The sequence below is a fragment of the Bos javanicus genome, chromosome 9 (genome assembly GCF_032452875.1).
Source record: "Bos javanicus breed banteng chromosome 9, ARS-OSU_banteng_1.0, whole genome shotgun sequence".
Lineage (NCBI taxonomy): Eukaryota > Metazoa > Chordata > Mammalia > Artiodactyla > Bovidae > Bos > Bos javanicus.
In genome coordinates, this window is record NC_083876.1 from 32,317,726 (window position 1) to 32,337,035 (window position 19,310).

At 41.9% G+C, this 19,310-nt stretch overlaps 1 long non-coding RNA gene across 1 annotated transcript in view; it reads right to left on the reverse strand.

The window, feature by feature from the left end:
* The window catches only part of LOC133253787 (uncharacterized), a 71,759-nt gene that overhangs the window by 3,741 nt on the left and 48,708 nt on the right, over positions 1–19,310 (reverse strand). Inside the window, exon 2 of the long non-coding RNA XR_009738433.1 lies at positions 3,654–8,672. This is a non-coding gene — a long non-coding RNA (uncharacterized LOC133253787). The remainder of the gene's footprint in view (positions 1–3,653; positions 8,673–19,310) is intronic.

The window sequence follows — 19,310 nt, forward strand, 5'->3', positions numbered from 1 at the left end:
TGGAGACATGGGGACTGCAAAGAGGCATGCAGACCTCCAGAGGGGTCCAGCTGACATGAGGACTGCTGCAAACTCTCTCACCTGTCATCTCTCTCCCTGGGGCAGGCTGGCCCCTAGGTAAGGGAGGTGTCATACCCACTTGAGGAAACATTGTTGTCAGTTGCTCAGTCGTGTCCAACCCTTTGCGATCCCATGGACTGCACCACGCCAGACTTGCCTGTCCTTCACCATCTCCCAGAGCTTTCTCAAACTCATGTCAGTTGAGTTGGTGATGCCATTCAACCATCTCATCCTCTGTCGCCCCACTTTCCTCCTGCCCTCAATCTTTCCCAGCATCAGTCTTTTCCAATGAGTCAGCTCTTCACATCAGGTGACCAAAGTATTGGAGCTTCAGTTTCAACATCCGTCTTTCCATTGAATATTCAGGGTTTATTTCCTTTAGGTTTGACTGATTTGACCTCCTTGCTGTCCAAGGGACTCTCAAGAGTTTTATCCAGCATCACAGTTTGAAAGCATCAGTTCTTCAATGCTCAGACTTCTTTATGGCTCAACTCTCACATCTGTACATGACTACTGGAAAAATCATAGCTTTGACTAGACGGACCTTTGTTGGCAAAGTGATGTCTCTGCTTTTTAATATGCTGCCTGCTACTGCTGCTGCTAAATCACTTCAGTCGTGTCCGACTCTATGCGACCCCATAGACGGAAGCCCACCAAGCTCCCCCGTCCCTGGGATTCTCTAGGCAAGAACACTGGAGTGGGCTGCCATTTCCTTCTCCAATGCATGAAAGTGAAAAGTGAAAGGGAAGTTGCTCAGTCATGTCTGACCCTTAGCGACCCCATGGACTGCAGCCCACCAGGCTCCTCCATCCATGGGATTTTCCAGGCAAGAGTACTGGAGTGGGGTGCCATTGCCTTCTCTGAATACACTGTCTAGGTTTGTCAGACTTTATTTTCTTGGTCTCCAAAATCACTGCAGATGGTGACTAGCCATGAAATTAAAAGTCACTTGCTTCTTGGAAGAAAAGTTATGAATACACTGTCTAGGTTTGTCATAACTTTTCTTCCAAGGAGCAAGTGACTTTTAATTTCATGGCTACAGTCACCATCTGCAGTGATTTTGGAGACCAAGAAAATAAAGTCTGTCACTTTAGATTAAGTAAAATTAAGCAGAAGCCTTTCCTTCAGGAATTGATGAGCTTAATAAACTAACAGTTTTTATGAGTCTCCCAAAGAAGAGTATGGTAGGAAGTCAGGAGTGCGATCCAGATTGGTGGGATCCTGAAGCTCTTTCTGGCAGCTGTTTTAAGGAATCACTAGATGTGGGGGAGATATTATTAATCTCGTTACACAGAAGAGGGAAGTGGGTCTTGGAGCAGTCCAGGGAACTATGGTCCACACAACACAAAATCATGAATGTGAGTTAGGTGTAGCTATGGTTTTGGATGGAACCCACACAAATAAGCTTTATGCTTCCTTAGTTCACGGTCAACCCATATTTTCTGAATATTTTTATCACCTTGAGGAGGGTGCAGGGAACACTCTTCGGGAACTCTGAGTCTAAATGTCAAGTGTTCAGGGTCTTGGGCGGCTCGCCTGTTTCTGCAAGGAAGGCACCCAGGCAGATGCTGTCATCCAGCTTGAGTGTTCTTTTGTTGTGGTTGTTTAGCCACTCAGTTGTGTCCAACTCTCTGTGACTCCATGGACTGTAGCCCACCAAGCTCCTCTGTCCAGGGGATTCTCCAGGCAAGAATACTCAAGTGGGTTGCCATTTCCTTCTCCAGGGGAGCTTCCCGACTCAGGGATCAAGCCCAGGTCTCTGTGTCTCCAGCTTGGCTGGTGGACTCTTTACCACTGTGCCGCCTGGGAAGTCCCTGGAGCCCCCCTTTAGCACTGCTTTCCTAATCCACTGAGCAAAGCAGTGGCCCCCAGGCTGGAACTTCTCTGACAGTTAAAGGTACACCCTAATGCTGGCTTCAGGGGGTTGTTGTTTTTGTGGCTGTTAGATTAATCCTGGACACAGTGCAAAAGGCTGAGGCCTCTCAGAAGGTGGGTGGGAAGGGGCAGCTTCTAGAGAGTGAACCAATGCCCTGGGGTGCAGTACACTCGGCAGACACAATTCAGAGGACAGTTCCTTTCATTTGGGGATTCTTTTAAATGCTGCTCACTCTGATTCATGTCACATGAGTCTGTGTGTGATAACTGTCGAGGAGGAACTTGGGCTGTGACTTTAAGCAAACACTGCTGGAGTGTTTCTAATCACGTTCATGGTGCAGCAGTCTTCTGCATGTTAACTCATCGTGCTTGATAAGGCTGACACTGAATGCTCATGTTAGCACATATGTATATATTTCTAGCTGTCACTTGGTTCAATACCAATATGATTATCAGTAATATCTGAGTTAAATGTGAGATGATCAGACTAAAACTAGAGCACAAAGGATTTAGGTGAATTCTGAAGATTTACCAAGGGAAACAGTGGCTAAACACTAAAACAGGTTATTGAGGGAAGTTATGGAATCTGTTTCCCTGGAGATTCTTAAAACAATGTCTATTCTATAGAAGGTTCCACAATCCTGACAGAAGGAAGAGAGCTTAATTTACTGGTGAGATCTTCTAACTAAAATCGTAGCTACTCTGCTCAAGGTAAATACTGAGGGGTCATATAACCTCAGATACGCAGATGACATCACCCTTATGGCAGAAAGTGAAGAGGAACTAAAAAGCCTCTTGATGAAGGTGAAGAGGAGAGTGAAAAAGCTGGCTTAAAACTCAACATTCAAAAAATGAAGATCCAGTCCCATCACTTCATGACAAATAGCTGGAGAAACAGGAAACAGTGACAGACTTTATTTTGGGGGGCTCCAAAATCACCACAGATGGCGACTGCAGCCATGAAATTAAAAGACGCTTACTCCTTGGAAGAAAAACTATGACAAACCTAGACAGTGTATTAAAAAGAAGAGACAAAGGTCCATCTAGTCAAAGCTATGGTTTTACCAGTAGTCATGTATGGATGTAAGAGTTGGACCATAAGAAGACTAAGCATTGAAGAATTGATCTTTTTGAGCTATGGTGTTGGAGAAGACTCTTGAGTGTCCCTTGGACTGCAAGGAGATCAAACCAGTCAATCCTAAAGGAAATCAATCCTGAATATTCATTGGAAGGACTGATGCTGAAGCTGAAGCTCCAATACTTTGGCCACCTGATGTGAAAAGCTGACTCATTGGGAAAAACCCTGATGCTGGGATAGATTGAAGGCAGGAGGAGAACGAGGGGTGACAGAAGATGAGATGGTTGCATGGCATCACTGACTCAATAGACATGAGTTTGAGCAAGCTCTGGGAGATGGTGAAGGACAGGGAGGTCTGGCGTGCTGCAGTCCATGGGGTGGTAAAGAATTGGACATGACTGAGCGACTGAACAACAACATACCCTGGGTGGCATTTTGATTCCTTAACTCTTTGCCTGCTGGAGAGCTAGAAATGCTATTTCAGGTCAAACTAGACAAAGGTGAACTTATTACCAACAGGCTGCTTTCTTAATTACTCTATAAAGTATGGTGATTATACTCTATAAAGTAAGGTAATTATTATTGTTGTCACTACTATAATAACAATTATTAGTACATATTAATTATTATTATTACCTACCATTTTTGAGCACTCACTATACATTAGGTACTGTTCTAGCTGTTCATACACATTGCCTCATTTTCCTCCTGTAACAACATTTCAAGAACAGTGTTATATCCATTTCATAGATATTTAAGCAGAGTCTTGAGGCTAATAACCTGTTGATGATACAGCAGGATTCAGACCCAGGTCTGTCTGACCCCAAGGCCTGTACTTCTGTGTATTACGAGGTGTGCTCCTATATCTAAAAGCACATCAGATCACACATAGTGTTCACTCGTGCAGTCCCACTGGGCAGCTATACTCTTTCCACTGGTGCTCAGCAGAGGCTAGGTTCTCTTTTGGACTGGCTTTCATCTCCATGGACACCTCAGAGGTTCATAAAGAATGACATATTTCCCATTAATTGCTGAAATATTAAATGGGATGAGAGAGACCTTCATAACAATCACCTATTTCCTATGTAGGTTCTCATTAGGATAAGTAAAGTTCTGTTGTTTAAAATGTTTGCAAATATATTCTTTTAAAAATTCTCAAATGAGAACTTGTCTTGGGGTGAGGGAACACCTGAAGATTATTCAAAATCAAACCTGGTGAGTTGCAAGAATAATCAATCCAGCTATCATAAAACAAGGTATGAATGATGAAATAATGATGTCAGTTTTCTTATGTAATGTTGTGACACACACTGACAGTAAACAGCCTGGATCTCCATCAGAGCCAGCTCTGGCCCCAACACTGACATTCATGTCAGAGTCCACACGGTGACCTAGAAACATCTCACCTACTTATTGACCAGTGTCCCAGAGAGGACCAAAATGATGACTTATAGGAAATGCGTTAATCTAGCAGCTGGTGAACTTGGGAGCAAGACAGATGGTGGAGGTGATGATGTTGCGTGAATTGTTTCCTCTCTCAGCGAGATTGCCAAAAACATGTTCCTCTGCAATTTTTTCTACCGAGGAGGGAGTGGGAGGAAAGACTCTTTTATTGGTATCTGTAACAGATACATTTTCCTTAGACAAGATATAGGTCAGCGATAGTCATGACTTTTTGTGCATGTATAATAGGGAACAAAACATTTAGCCTCATGATGAAAAAACAGCACAATATTCTTCTGCTAAGAATTCTGAAATTTTTATATTTAGAGTTTTGACTTCTTTTTCTGATTCAGGTCACTTGTTGGTTGAATGCCACCTACACTTAACACAGTTAAAATCAGCTTATTTCCCTCCCTGTTCTCTTTAAGAGCCTTCATCAGATCAGAAGCTCCCCAGTATTGTCAGTGGCTCCATTCTCCTGCCAGCCTTCTATGTTCCTAACTTGGTCAAATTTTTCCCTTCTATCATTTTGTCCAGGCAATCACCAGTTATAAGCATCCTTGCTCTGCAGGGCTTCTTGAAGCCATACGCTGTCTCCATTCCCACGGGCACAGGCTAGGTTGGACTGAAGCATTGCATCTAGACATGGGGAATAGTTTTTAATCTCCCACTTTTAGTTCCTTTCTTATACACACCATCCTGTCCAGAAACAAGCAGTTTCATCATTTGCCTGACCAAATTACATTACAGTTCTGCCGCAAGTGTTCTATCACCTCAGGACTCAACGTACTGTCTTAAAAGGCCCTTACTGTGCTCATCAGACCCCTTACTGTCCTTCCCTTCAACCCCGTCCACCTCGGATGGACCCATAGACCGTTCAGCCTGGCACTTCCCACCAAGGGATGCCACTTGGTCCCTTTCAAACAGTGTTCAAGACTAGAGAGTACGTGGTTTCCATGTTTTCATCCCCACAACTTTCTTCATTATCTTCTTATCCCTTAGCACTGATACACAATACAATGAAAAGCTGAATTAAAAATTTATGTGCCATTGTGTTTGTATTTCTACCTTCTACATAAATTGTTCCAGCTTCTTGTGTAAAGGGACTGGGCGTTGGGCAGTCCCTACACGCAAGTCAGGTTTCCACTGGTCCCATCTTAGTAAAGGAACATTTTGGAAAATTCCATCCTTTCCTTACAAACTTTGAAATCAAATTGTCCTTGCATGTGCTATGTAACAAAATTTCTTTGACTGGAGTGAATTGACCCATTGAAAAATATATCTCCTTTGTAAAGAATTTTTTCTGTAAGGAAATCATTGAGTCTAAAGATAATTCTTTCTTTATTCAAAACTGATTTATTTAATGTTGTGTAGCAAAGAGAGATTTGAGATTTTTAGAAAGCAATTTCTGTCCACAGACAGACAAGTTGTTAAACAATCAACCCAGAGTTAAGGTGCCTACTAAGCTATTCAACTAGGATATTTTCATTTTTTTCAGTACCAGAATTTGTTAGGTAGATTCATATGTATCAGTTTATTTTACCCTCACAATGATTCTTTGATATAGATTTTGTTATTTTTCGCATCATTGACAATGAAACCAAAGCCCAGTGCACTTAAGTTCCAAATTCAAGTTCATCAAACCACAAGTGGTAGAACAGAATGGTTACTCGGCTTCTTACCATCTAAATCCTGCACTCTTTCCTAATCCTGAGCCGTTCTGTGCCAGGGGCTTCTGGTTAGCACTGGGCCTCTTACTAATGAGAAAGAGGCACAGGACCAGCAGTGTGGCTGACAACGGTGGTGAGGCAGGCAGAGCCCTGAGGAATGAGCCGTGTTGATTAGACACTGCCTTCCCATATGCATTTGGAACTCTTTCTGGGCATTCTTTCAGTTCCATTGTTCTGTCTGTGTACTTATGAATTAGTACTGTAGTCTTAGTTATTGAAGCTTTGTATTTCACTATTTTATAGGGCTTACCATTCCCCGCAACCCAGATTTTTCCTCTTACTTGAGAATCAGCTTATCTAGTTCAAAACATCATTATGAAGTTTGGGGGATCTGATGTCAGATTTCTAGATTGTCAGGGAGCGTTGATATTTTGTATCTTCAAAACACAAAGAAGAGCAGGTCCCCCCATCTGTTCCAGTGTCCCTTTGGGTCTCTTTTTGTTTCTCAGTATTACTGTCTTTTATGTTTTCACTAGATCATAAAAGTAAACCTATTACTTAAAAAAAAATAGTTCTGTCTTGGTTTATTCTGTGTTTCAGTGTTGGTCTCTTTTCTTGTTTCTTTTCTTCTCTCTTTCACACAGCACACATGGACACATATACTAACTTCTTCATCCACAGGGTCATCAATGGCATTTGAAAGACATTGAACTAAAAGTTCCAGAATCTTCTATGACAGGGACACAGCAAGATGTTCTTTCTCTCTAGAACATGGCAATAAACTGTCACAGCTTCATGATGGAAGAACTTTTATCTCATTTGTTCATTGCAGTTTTCCACGTGTTTAGAACAGTGTTCATTAACTCTCAATTGCTGTTTGTTGACTGAATGAAAAATCCAGTATATGCCTCTCCAAACTGCACTGGAACAAAGCCCTTGGTTCATATTTTCTGCCAGGTGAAGCTGACTGTTGGGTATTTTGCTGTAGAAAATCTGTTGAGAAAAGCAGCAGTGTGTGGAGGATAATTACCTTCCTGTGTATGCTCTACTGACCTATTTCTCCATTAGAGTATTAATAATAAATGCCCAAGGCTCTACTGAAAATAAATAACCTTATTCCATTTTGCTTATTAGACAAAGCCTTGAAATTCACATTTGCACAATGAGGGCTCTAAAATGCATCCTGGCAGATGGATACTTCTTGAGCTGTCATAAGGAGACGAAGAAAATTCAGTCAAATGTGTGGGTTAAGGCGGCAATGAACACTTGTCATTCTGAACCGTGTTAGAAACCAAGGCCCTTGGTCTCTTCCGCGTTACAGCGTTTCCTGGCAGTGTGGGCTGTGAAGTGTGTGCAGGAAGCACGGTTGCGCTGTGGTTTCACACCGGAGCTCAGGTTGCCGCTCATGAATATGTATGATGAGGCTGTCACTTGAGTGTTCTTGAGCAGAACTGAACCCCTGCACATACCCATTTCCTGCCTACCGTTTGAAGAGGTTCCTTGAGGAGGTTTGAAAAAGTGAGTTGCATCTCCAATTGTGGAGCGTTTTACCTTATTTCTCTTCGAGATGGCAAATTGCACCCTGATTTATTTTTACTCACTGTGAGTCATTTGCTAGTCTTATTTTATAAGTAATATTTTCTACATCTTACCCAGAGGCAGATGGGAAAGTTCAAGGAAACACCCTCTTGGAAAGAGGAAAAGTACTCTGGTCTGGGTTTGCATGTTGGTGCCTTTCCTGGAGTCCCTGATATAAGCAGTGGAATAAACAGATGGTGAATGGGTCTAGCAGAGCCACATTTAGAGTGGGTTTTCTTTGTTTTAGAGGCTGTTATTCTGCTCTTACTGTGGACTCTGTGTACTCCTGAGAATGCAAAAATAAATAAATAAAACTGGAAGCTCTTTCCTGATATTCATAACACAGGTCACCAGATCCAAAGGTACTTGGCCAGTTGGGAACTCTCTCTCACACACACACATACACATGTGCTAAGGGTTATTGTGTGTTGTCTTTGTGAGAGGAAATGGGGGAGGAGAGGGGGACTCTAGTGCTTCTGAAGCCGAGAGGCAGTGCTCCAGAAACCCACGTGGTGAACAGCATGTGCTGGGAAATGCCAGCCTGTGTCGCTCTCAACTTGGCGTATAGACTCGACTCCTGTTTGACAAAATTTATGGAGCAGACAGCGAATAGTAGGGGTGTTTTCCCTAGACAAGCAGTAAGGGTGAGAGATGGGCATATGTGGGTTGCTATGCAGTTGTTTCACTGTTGATATGGGAGCCTTGCCAAGCAGGACTTGGATCCTGGAAATGTTTGCATGATTCCATGGAGGTGCTGGCTTTCCAGCTGAACCCATGTATGTGTCTTTTCCTTTAATGACAGTCATGAGGGAGAAAATGTACCTGCTTTCTGGATGTGTTGCTTCTATTTCTCCACAGTCTGGAGGCTCCTTCTTGAAGTCGTGACTGGCATTATCTTGGTTGTCATAATGAGCTTCTAATGAACTGTCTGTCTAGATTGTTCGTTCCTCATGTTAGATGTTCTTTTCCTATGGAAAAAAAACTTATCCTTTAGAAATTGCTCAACATGGTTTTGGCATTGAAGTTTCGTGATTTAAGAGCTGATGATTTTATCTCATTGTTAGATGGTGAAATAACAGGGTCAAACTGAGGTTAACAGGATTTAGAATTTCAATTTGGCTGGAGTCTTTCCTTCTGAAAAATGGTGAAAGAATGGAAGGATGGAAGGAAAGAGAGGAGGAAGGGAGAGAGAGAAGAAGGAAAATCTATTTAAGGAAAAGTCTGATTAATAAATAGGTGAAATCATTGACTAAATCTAAGTTTATCTGAGCTAAACATTTTTCAGTTCAGTTCAGTTGACTTTGATCTCTTTAACCCTCTTATGTATTCATTTATTTTTATTTTTGGCTGTGCTGGGTCTTCGTTGCTGTGAGGGCTTTTCTCTGGTTGTGATGAGCGGGGAGCTACTCTCCAGTTGGGGTGATGGGCTTCTCATTGGAGAGGCTGCCCTTGTTCTGGAGCATGGACTGTAGGGTGCACAGACTTCAGTGGTGGCTTCCAGGCTCTAGTGCACAGGCTGAGTAGCTGAGGTGCACAGGCTTAGTTACTCTGCCACATGTGGGATCCTCCCAGATCAGGGATCAAACCCACTGTCTCCTGCATTGGCAGTGGATTCTTTACCACTGAGCCACCAAGGGAAGCCCCGAGCTAAACCCTTTTATGTATATTTGTTAAATTAAAGAGGGTAAAATAATTACATTTTCATTTTAAACACTTACTCTAATATCTCACTTTTTTCTTCCAGTTTTATTGAGATATAATTGACACACAGCACTGTATGAGTTTTAGGTATACAACATGATGATTTGATCTACATACATCATGAAATGATAATCACAAATTTAGTGAACATCAGTTATCTCATACAGATTCAATAAAAGAAAAAAAATCCTTATGATGAGAACTCAGGATTTACTCTCTTCAGGACTTTTGTATATATCTTTCAGCAGTGTTAATTATATTTACCATGTAGCACATTGCATCTCTAGTACTTACTTATCTTATAGCTGGAGGTTGTACCCTTTGACCACCTTCATCCAATTTCCCATCCCCTTCCTCCTTTCCCCCCAACTCTGGTAATCACCAATCTGGTCTCTTTTTCTTTGAGTTTGTTTGTTTGGTTTTGAAGTATAACTGACTCACAACATCATCTTACTTTCTAATATACAACATAGATTCGATATTCTGTACATTCCAAAATGATCACCACTGAGCTAAACATTTTTACATTCTCTTCCCATCTTCGTTGGGTCAACAAATACCTTTCAAGAGTGTACTCTGTACCAGGCATAGAACAATACAATGTTTCTGGCTACCATTTAATCATAGACTCTTTTGATTCTATCACAACAAGGAAGTCCTTTTTCCACTGTGTACCTCATATTCTGTCTCCCCTGCCATTAGAAAAATTAGATTACCTGTGACTTTTGTTTCATGTCCAATTTAGGGTTATGTTTCCCCATGTCCAGTTATCTTTATCCTTTTCAGCTCTCCTGGATCATGCAACTTAATCCAAGGCCTTAGGAACAGGCTATATTTTACCAAGTTATGTGAGTGCACTTTTCAGTGAAGTTTTTGCAGCCCTCCATCTCAGGCCTGAATTGCTTCCTCAGCACCTCTCTTGTGAACTCCAACTGCTTGGGTACTTAGCTGTCTTGGCTATGAATACCTTGAGGGCAGGGCCTGTGTCTTATTCATTTCTGAAGTGATGGCAACATAGCACTTGGCAAGTATTTGTAGAAAAAAATGAATATTGCCCAAAGCATCTTTGTTTATATATTCTAACCTTTTGGTCTTTTCTTTTTATGGGTTGGATTCTAAGAATGAGTTTGTTGGTCTAACTCTATATAGAATTTTAGTTTTAATAGATGTTGCTAGATTGCTTTCCAAGAAAAGCTAAGGCAGTTTACTCCCATATTGCCCTCAGTAATAGGTTTTATTGTTTTTTAATGTTTGACAGTTCAATAGCTATAAAGTAATATCCCATTGTTTAATTTTTCTTTTCCTGCTAGTAAAAGTTTGAGTATCTTTAATGTGTTTATTGGTCATTTATTGCTGTTTTGTGAATTAACTTTTTATATACCTTGTCCATCTCGACACATAAAAGTTTATATTTATTTCAAGATATATAAAACAACAATATAAAGCCCTTTCCCCCTGAAATTCCAATTCTAGGTCTGTGTCCTTGGAAACACCTTGTGCGTGTGTGCTTAGCCACCCAGTCACATCCGACTCTCTGTGGCCACACGGACCATAGTTCTCCAGGCTTCTCTGTCCATGGGGTTCCCCAGGCAAGAGTACTGGAGTATCCATTCCCTTCTCCAGGGGAGCTCCCTGAACCAGGAATCAAACCCGCATCTCCTGCAAGATATGTACACAAAAATATACGCAATGCATCTTATCGGAGTATTGTTTGTCGTAATTAAAAATCAAGTTTAATGAAAAGGAGTAGTTTTATGTCTTATGGTGTTTCCTTACTAAAATAAAGAGAACGAGGAATTAAAAGATATGAGGTATTACTCAACTATAAAAAGGAATGAAATTGTGTCATTTACAGAGACATGGAATGGACCTAGAGACTCATACAGAGTGAAGTAAGTCAGAAAGAGAAAAACAAATATCGTATATTAACACATATATATGGAATCTGGAAAACTGGCACAAATCATCTTACTTGCAAAGCGAAAATAGAGACACAGGTGTAAAGAACAAATATATGGACACCAAGGGGGAAGGCAGGCTGGTGGGATGAATTGGAAGGTTGAGATTGACATATATACACTACCCGTGTACAAAATAGACAACTAGTGAGAACCTACTGTAGAGCACAGGGAACTCTACTCCGTGCTCTGTGGTGACGTAAATGGGAAGAAAATCCAAAAAAGAGGTGATATATGTATACACGTGGCTGATTCGCTTTGCTGTACAGCAGAAACTAACTGTACAGTAACTGTACAGAAACTAACTTTACAACACCGTAAAGCAACTATACTACAATGATATGTATATTTTTTAAAGTGAACTCTCTCAACATCCTTCTTCTCCTTTCCCATTCCCTGTCCTTGTACATGGGGACAGAGCACCAGTGTTCAGTCACAGGAGATACTGTGGGATGATAGATAACAGTGATGAAGTGGAGCAGAAGGGGATAAAGGAATTAAACATGTGGAGATGTGAAGAAAAGAAATTAATATAACATGTGGTGTTGACTGCTACCTCAAGTTGGATAGAAGAGGGTTAAAAGAGAGAATATTGAAGAGTAGTAAAAATTATGTGTAATTTTCAGTTGTTTAATCAGTATATAAATCAAAAATTCCAGGATGTTCAAATATATATATTTCATGAGTTGAGATTACCCTAAAATAAAAACTAAAATCATATTAAAATTTTCTGAACCTTTCAGAAGATATAGTATCCCAAAGGGGCTTCATTCTAGAAGGAAAATCATAGTAGCTTGCCAATTCCAGTTCTGGTCAGGCATTCTTAGAATATTTTGGAGTGGATTTTAGGCTCGTGGGGATTCTACTTTCAGATTATCAACCAACAAGCCAAAACAAGGCTCTTGAAAATTTTCTCTACGTCTGCAAATCTGGATAGTGATGCAAATATATAAGTTTCATTGCTGGTACTTTGAGTGCTGATAAATTTGGGCTTTAATACAAAGAAAATGATCGCTCTTTCTCTTCTCTAGAAAATAAAACTAAGAAAACAACTCCCTTGACAGAGTACCTGTGTTCTACGACTAAACGTAAGGCAACTGATCAAGTATACATTACACACAGGCTCTGAGTTCATCCCTCACAGAGAGCTGTACCTGAGGAGTAAGGACACACAGCAAGTGAAAGGCTGTGGTGCTTACAGACAAAGCACCCCGAATACCCCCCAGTTAGCTCAGTGGTGACAGTGGGCAAAGGACCGAGAGCAACAACGTGGGGCAGGGTTATCAGGGAAGGCTTCCCAGGCATTACATCAATGCACAAGGAGAGAGAAGGAATTCATACCAGGGAGGGAAATTATTTATGGCATTGCAAGGGGGAAAAGAGGATTTTTTTTCAAGGTCCTGGTATCTCTGTTACTTGGTCCTAGTGTTTGGACATATGGAGGTACCATTGCCATTAAAGTATTAAAATGTGCCAGAAGACTTGGAATGTCTTAAGAGCATGCTGTGAAGGGCTGCTGACACAATTCCAGTTATGCCTTGGTACAAATGTCATGTCAGATTGATGTTTGGAAAAGGACTGAGATTTGAAAAACTGCCTAATGAGCTCTTGTGTTCTTTTCATCTTTTATTTTGTACAAACCAGACTCAACATGCCATTGGTAACTTCCTCAAAACTCAACAAGATAAAGGTCTGTAAAAGGGACTTGCTGGCTATCTTGATCCCTAATGGAAAGTTCTTAAAACCTTGATTTGATGAGCCCAGGCCATGCCATGTAACATTTAGTTACATGTTTAGTCTAAATATTTTCTATTTTGTGCTCCCTTTAGCAGGCACTATATCCCTTCTCCCATCTATAAATTGTCTTAGCTCAAAGGGATGGTTTTTGCTGTGTTATGTTATCTCACAGCCTGGGGCAAATTAACAGATAAAGTGAAAGTGAAAGTCACTCAGTCGTGTCTGACTCTTTGTGACCCCCACAGACTATACAGTCCATGGAATTCTCCAGGCCAGGATACTGGAGTGGGTAGCCTTTCCCTTCTTCAGGGAATCTTCCCAACCCAGGATCAAACCCAGGTCTCCCGCATTGCAGGCAGATTCTTTACCAGCTGAGCCACAAGGGAAGCCCTAGAATACTGGAGTGGGTAACCTATCTCTTCTCCAGCGGATCTTCCCAACCCAGGAATCCAACGGATAACAGATAAAACAAGAAGCCAAAATCTAGTAAGAGGAGGCCAGTGCGGACAGGTGTGCATGCCCTGGGTATGAAGAGAAGAACGAAGCACCTTCATGTTCTTTGAGAGCCCCTTTGACCCATGCACTTTTAAAAGCAGCAGAAGAAATGAGCTGAGAGTGGAAAAGAGTGTGTGGGGGTGAGGTTGTTACTTAGCAACAGGGAAGCTTCTGGCCAATGTTCTGAACTGAACAAAGGAAAGCACCTGGGATGGCGTGGAATAAATGAATGTGGAAAAAATGAAAGGGAGGAAAGCAGATGTGGCAGCGAGGGAGGGCTTAGAGGAGAATGAAAAATAACACAGCAAAGGAAAAGCATGAAAATGGATGTGGTAGGTACTTAAACACCAGAAGACTATGAATAAAAATCATTTGGGAATAAAGAGATCTGAAAGAAAGGTGAAAATAACCAAAGGGTAAAGAAACATCTGCAGTGGAAGCAGCCGGCAACTGGAAGGATAAAATCCCCCAGTGCAGGGAACTCTTGGCTTAAAATCTGGCTCTTCCCTGGTGTTACAGGTCACACCAGGGTGGATTGGCTGCATGGTTCCTGGAACAGAGTTCAAACCACCTGAGCCTGATTCTATTCGAAATATGAGCTGGGAGGTAGGGTGGCTCTAGGAATATTTTTTGTTACATTTTATAATAGGTATGAATCCTTATGTGTTAGTTCAGATGGTAAAGAATCTGCCTGCAATGTGGGAGACCTGGGTGCAATTCCTTTGTTGGGAAGATCCCCTGCAGATGGGAATGGCGACCCATTCCCTTGTGTTCTTGTCTGGAGACTCCCATGGACACAAGAGCCCGGAGAGCTACAGTCCACTGGGTGGCAAAGAGTTGGACATGACTGAGTGACTAACAATTTCACTTTCATGAATCCTTCAGTTCAGTTCAGTTCAGTCACTCAGTCGTGTCCGACTCTTTGCGACCCCATGAATCGCAGCACGCCAGGCCTCCCTGTCCATCACCAACTCCCAGAGTTCACTCAGACTCACATCCATTGAGTCAGTGATGCCATCCAGCCATCTCATCCTCTGTAGAATGACCCAAAAATAACTTTTTGGCTTTTGGACCACTACATCAGGACCAACCAACCAAGAGAATTGGATATATACTTTAAACCAGGCTAGAAAACTTCTAATTCTGTCTTTGATTCCTCTAATAGTGCATTAGTTTCTACTGTACAGCAAAGTGAATCAGCCATACATATACTTTGTTGGTGTTGTTCAGTTGCTAAGTCATGTCCAACTCTTTGCATCCCCATGAAATGCAGCATGCCGGTCTTCCCTGTCCTTCACTATCTCCTGGAGTTTGCTCAAACTCATGTCCATTGAGTTGGTGATGCCATCCAACCATCTCATCCTCTGTCACTGTATACTTTTATCTCCTCTTTTTTAGATTTCCTTTCCATTTAGGTCACCACAGAGCACTGAGTAGAGTTCCCTGTGCTACAGAGTAGGTTCTCATTAGTTATCTATTTTATTATATAGTATCAGTTAAGTTCAGTTCAGTCGCTCAGTCGTGTCCAACTCTTTGCGACCCTATGAATTGCAGCAGGCCAGGCCTCCCTGGACGGAGGAGCCTGGTAGGCTGCAGTCCATGGGGTCGCTGAGGGTCGGACATGACTGAGCAACTTCACTTTCACTTTTCACTTTCATGCATTGGAGAAAGAAATGGCAACCCACTCCAGTGTTCTTGCCTGGAGAATCCCAGGGACTGGGGAGCCTGGTGGGCTGCTGTCTATGGGGTCGCACAGAGTCGGACACGACTGAAGTGACTTAGCAGCAGCAGCAGCAGGCCTCCCTGTCCATCACCAACTCCCAGAGTTCACCCAAACTCTTGTCCATCGAGTCGGTGATGCCATCCAGCCATCTCATCCTCTGTCATCCCCTTCTCCTCCTGCCCCCAATCCCTCCCAGCATCAGAGTCTTTTCCAATGAGTCAACTCTTCACGTGAGGTGGCCAAAGTACTGGAGTTTCAGCTTTAGCATCATTCCTTCCAAAGAACACCCAGGACTGATCTCCTTTAGAATGTATATATGTCAACCCCAATCTCCCAATTCATCCCATTTCCTCCTTTCCCCTTGGTATCTATACATTTGTTCTCTATGTCTGTGTCTCTATTTCTGCTTTGTAAATAAGATTATCTATACCCTTTTTTTTTTTTAGATTCTTCGTATATGTGTTAATATATGGTATTTGTTTAAATGGCATTTTCTCAGTCCCTGTGCAGGGTTATCATATCCTGTTTTACAGGGCTGCATGGATTTACTTATATTATCAACAACCACATTGGTTGATATGTTATTTCTCTTTGTCTATATATACAATAGGACTAAGTATTAGTTATTCCTCTTTAAAAAAACTTTTCTTATCTATAATATATAATTGTCCTAAGTAGCATCAGTCATGTCCAACTCTTTGCAATCCCATGTACTGTAGCCCACCAGGCTTCTCTGGCCATGGGATTCTCCAGGCAAGAAAACTGGAGTGGATTGCCATGCCCTCCTCCAAGAACTTATTACAAGTGATTTCTAATTAAGCATGTTGAATGATAATACGCTCTTTGGTCTACGTGTTTCCCAAATCTCACTTAAATGACAGTAAGAGGACACAACATGAAGAACGAATGAAAATTAGACAAGGTTTGGTATACCAGTTATCTGTCATTGTATAAAAACCACCTCAAAATTTAGTGGCTTAATATAATAGTATTTATTAGTGCACAGTTCTTGAGGCAGCAGTTTGTTCAGGATTCAGCTGCAATAACTTATCTCTGCTCCACGTGGCACTGACTTAGATTACTTGCAATTGCAGTTAGTGGACAGTTAGCTGGAGTTAACGATTGGGGTGCCTCAGATCTCCACAAGCCTCTCCAGCAGGCTGGCTCAGGCTTCTTCACATGTTATTGAGGTTCCAAAGGAGGTGAGAGGAAGCGAGGCCTTGTTATTAGTCACAAATGATCACTTCTGCAGCTTTCTATTGTCAAACAAGTTGAGAGGTGCTTTGGACTGAACTGCATTCCCCCCAAATTCATATGTTGACCCCCTAACCTCAAATGTAACTTAATGTAATTTAAAAGCAGATAGGGCCTTTAAATTAAAGTTAAATGAGATCATAAGGGTGGGGAGATCATCCAGTAGGACCAGTAGTCTTATAAGAAGAGGAAGAGACTAGGGATGTGCATATACAGAGAAAATGTCACAGTGAAAGTGTGGCCAGAAACCAACTCTGCTAATGCCTTGATCTTGGACTTCCAGCCTCCAGAACTATGAAAAAATGAATTTTTTTTGGTTAAGCCACCAGTCTATGGTATTTTCTTATGGCAACCTTAAGAGACTAATACACAAGGCCGGTTCAGATTTAAGGGGTGGAAAATAGACCACCTCTTGATGAAAGGAGCCATAAACAATTTTGGATCATTTTTCATCCACCACACTTGGAAAATGTCAGCTCGCTTTAGAAAGTAGAGGTGTATCAAGAGGTATACTTAAAGTAAAGCACAAAATACTCCCACTTTCTCCACACACACTTATTTCACTTTGTAATGGATATTGCATTAATTTTTTTTAATTTAGGTAAATAACAGATAGTCATTTAGTAGGCATATATCTAAGTAGGATCTAGAAAATGATATTAAGACATAGAATTTTCATTAGAAATGAACCACTCATCTATTCTCAACGTTCTCCTCCTGCTTAGGAAAAGGAAGAAATGATTAGAAAATAAGTCCTATACCAGAGGCTTGAGAACTGTATAGATATAAAAAGTGGTTTGTTTTTCTTATTCATGTGCTGGGGTAAGAAGGAAATACTTTTTGGTTGAGAGGGCTCCTGATTAATAGGGATGCTAAGACAGAAGAAGGCAAATAGTGGTAATTAACTGCTAAAGCCAAGGTAGGTGTGCTGACCATAATAACAGCAGTAGGATTGGCATAGGATTCAGAATGATGCATTTCTCAAAAATCTCTGCAAGAGTTCTATGTACATTAGAGTTACAGCGATCATAACAGATGGCAGCCAGCTAGGTTTGTAATTCATCTGTATAATGGGAAATTCTGCAGTATTGAGACTTCCCTGGTGGCTCAGACGGTAAGGCGTCTGCCTACAATGTGGGAGACCTGGGTTTGATCCCTGGGTTGGGAAGATCCCCTGGAGAAGGAAATGGCAACCCACTCCAGTGTTTTTGCCTGGAAAATCCCATGGACAGAGGAGCCTACAGTCCATGGGGCCGCAAAGAGTTGGGCACGACTGAGCGACTTCACTTTCTTTCACTTTCACTCCAGTATTAGCGGTTGTGGCTCTGATGTGTCTTTGAACTCAGTAGTTCTGGTGTCTGGAGAAGGCAATGGCACCCCACTCCAGTACTCTTGCCTGGAAAATCCCATGGATGGAGGAGCCTGGTGGGCTGCAGTCCCTGGGGTCACTAAGAGTCAGACACAACTGAGCGACTTCACTTTCACTTTTCACTTTCATGCATTGGAGAAGGAAATGGCAACCCACTCCAGTGTTCTTGCCTGGAGAATCCCAGGGACGGGGAGCCTGGTGGGCTGCCGTCTCTGGGGTCGCACAGAGTCAGACACGGCTGAAGTGACTTAGCAGTAGCAGTAGCAGCAGCAGTTCTGGTGTCAGCCTTCTGACACTTGTGTTTCCAGACTTTCCAGTGATTTTTGTGAGCACCTAATTCCCTGTCTTAAAACTCTTTCTACTTAAAGTACCTAGAGTGGTCCCGTACCCTGAACACTACTAACATGCATCCCAATAGGACCCTGAGTCCCTGCCATGTTTACTTCCCCAGTTTCTGGGTATATTATTAAGACAGATGACCTCAGAAAGTGGCAGAATTCCTACAACTTGACATGTTGAGTAAAAAATTACTGTAATATTTTTTAAAGTGCATCCCTGGGGAAATCACAGAGATGAGGCCATGGTATTTCCTATCCATCTGCACTTTTGGCCAGTGCAAAAGATGGATGAGTCTTGAAAATCACAGAGGATTAGTGTAGGCTAAGTCAAGTGGGAATTCCAAATACAGTAATCTTCCAAATCCAGTTGCTTTATTGCAGCAAATCTACACACACTATGACTGCAGCTTTTATCTGGATGCTCCGTTCTCTCTGTTCCAACAGAGAACATTATAAGTAGTTTGATTTCACCTCAGATGACAGAAACAGATTTTCAACTCCAAGTTATTTTAACTCTCTATTCTCTGTGCCATGAGTTAGTCTATAAGAACTAAGTTGTCTCACCATCCTCAGCCAAATCAGCAATAATATGCTGATGAGCTCCAGAGAGCAGGAAGTGGCTGGTATTTTAGACTGAAACTGCATGCCAGAAAGTAGGAAATAAACTCTATTCTAAAGCAGTGATGGCTCAGTATCTGTGCTGGGTGGCCTGTGAAGTTTATCCTGTCTAATGTCAAGGACAATTTGTTTCCTACCTCTAGAAAAAAGTACTATGATTTCTGGTGCTCTTTGGATTTTAGAAGCAACAGACGTGGTGTTTTGTGTGCCCTTCAGCTCCTTCCTGAGTGACTTGAGAGGCTGACAGCTTCAAGCGGGGTCCAGAGGAAGACTCTCCAGTTGGTCCAGGCTGTGGCTTTTCCATATGGCCTATTAGGACCCAGTGAGATCAGTGATGGTCAAAAATCACATGAAGTCTGTGGTGTGGAAAGGTTGCAACAGTACAAGATTCACAGTAGAAATGTCAAGGATTT